The sequence below is a fragment of the Halictus rubicundus genome, unplaced genomic scaffold, assembly GCF_050948215.1.
Source record: "Halictus rubicundus isolate RS-2024b unplaced genomic scaffold, iyHalRubi1_principal scaffold0390, whole genome shotgun sequence".
NCBI classification, from domain to species: Eukaryota; Metazoa; Arthropoda; class Insecta; order Hymenoptera; family Halictidae; genus Halictus; species Halictus rubicundus.
The window spans coordinates 75,374-77,500 of NW_027488931.1; the positions used below are offsets into that span (position 1 = coordinate 75,374).

Sequence of the window (2,127 nt, forward strand, 5' to 3'; positions counted from 1 at the left end):
AGTCCCGCTCTATTTATCGAGTTCGCGTATGACATAGAGCACAAAACGTCGCCGCATGCGTGTTCGTTGACGAACACGTATATTCGAGAGGACCGGCTGCGTAGCTCGCGTAAAGCTGTGTGCGATTCTGACACTCTACTCTCTGTGTGGCGATAATACAGTGCACAAGAGCTTGGGACGAACGATCGCGCACGGCCAGAGCCGGCTGTGAAGTCCGCTAGTATCGAATAATCTTTCTCCGTGCACAATTGGAAATGTGTTTCGAGAGGACCGGCTGCGTAGCTCGCGTAAAGCTGTGTGCGATTCTGACACTCTACTCTCTGTGTGGCGATAATACAGTGCACAAGAGCTTGGGACGAACGATCGCGCACGGCCAGAGCCGGCTGTGAAGTCCGCTAGTATCGAATAATCGTTCTCCGTGCACAATTGGAAATGTGTTTCGAGAGGACCGGCTGCGTAGCTCGCGTAAAGCTGTGTGCGATTCTGACACTCTACTCTCTGTGTGGCGATAATACAGTGCACAAGAGCTTGGGACGAACGATCGCGCACGGCCAGAGCCGGCTGTGAAGTCCGCTAGTTATCGAGTTCATTCTCCAATAAGAGAGAGGAGGAGGAGAAGTGTCGGGATCCAGTATCGGGTTGTCTATGATCCCCGTCGTTTTCTGAATTCTCCTCCTGTGTTTTCCACTTTAAAGGTTTTTCAATGTATTTTCCGCCCGGCCGTCGGATACGTGTGCGCATTGCAATCGCGTACTCGCGACGGTTTCCGTTTCTACGGACGATCGTGTGTCGTCCTTAAAAACGACGCCTGAATCTCCTTCGCGCGCTGGTTGGAGCTTTCAGGTATCGGCGTTCTTATGAACCGCAGAACAAGAGACATAATTATATATTGATTATAAATCAAATTATACGATTACCCTGAACGGTGGATCACTTGGCTCGTGGGTCGATGAAGAACGCAGCTAATTGCGCGTCAACGTGTGAACTGCAGGACACATGAACATCGACATTTCGAACGCACATTGCGGTCCACGGATACAATTCCTGGACCACGCCTGGCTGAGGGTCGTTTACGTAACCAAATACTGCTTGCGTTGCTCTTGTAAGTCCCCGCCGTCGCTTACCTCTCCATGTCGAATTTTGTGGAGGGCGCAAAGAGCGTTTCTGAGTCGGGTTGCAAAGATGCTACGTACGAGCGAACGATGGACGTTTCGTCGGCGTTTGACGCGGTTCTGTGAAAATTGCAAATTTTACATTGCGTCTAACGGTTTCGTGAGAAGAAGGAAATAGGAATGGGTATCGCATTCGGACTTGCGTGAGTGTTTTGCGGCGTCGTGAGTCGTATTTTCAATACGACCGCCCGTGAACACCGCTCCGACGATCGAAATCTCTCTCTCCTCTCTCTCTGGAACGATTCGCATTGCGGAAGAAGCGTTTCACTCTCGAACATTTTACGCGCTCCCGACGTCGTCTGAAATGATGCGTATACGAAAGGTATAAGAGTCTCAAGAGACTACAGTGAATGGACACAAATAAAGAAAGAGATACCGGACACCCGTGTAAAATCTGTGTGCGCAACTGTGGCGTGCAACGTAAGCCCCAGGGAGATGATATATAAAATAAAATACGTCTGTGCGTGGATGTGTCTCTCTACACATAATTGCGGCGGAGGGTCGTCGTTGCCAGCGACTTCGACAAACATATTCTTAGAGTTCGCGAGACAGTGGTCTCTCGTTCTACGAACGCTTTGATGACTGATGGACATAGCAACATTTGGCATTGTGCGGGATGCGCACGCGTACTTGTATCGGGTCGAATAATTTCCCCGTCGTCGCGTGTCCTCGCTAATCCGTTGCGGATTCCATCGCCACGTTCGTTGAATTGAATGACGACCGAGATCTCGTGTCTCTTTGGTTTGATCGATGATATCGCGTCGTGCAGCGTTTCTGTACCCCCGTGTGTCTAGTGTAGTAGAGAAACCCCACCGGGTGTTGAAAATATATATATATATATACTCCTCTATGGAGTGGCTTTCGAACATCGTTGTCACCACAACGTGTTGTCACGCAGAGCACGAGAAGGTGAAGGTGAAAACAAACCTTTGTCGGTCGCCCCATGTCTTTTTTT

At 49.8% G+C, this 2,127-nt stretch overlaps 1 non-coding gene across 1 annotated transcript; it reads left to right on the forward strand.

Annotated features, from left to right (window-relative positions):
* Nucleotides 1–914: 914 nt before the first annotated feature.
* Nucleotides 915–1,069, forward strand: LOC143364257 (5.8S ribosomal RNA). Its single transcript, XR_013084056.1, has one exon. It is a non-coding gene; the product is annotated as a 5.8S ribosomal RNA (ribosomal RNA).
* Nucleotides 1,070–2,127: the final 1,058 nt, after the last annotated feature.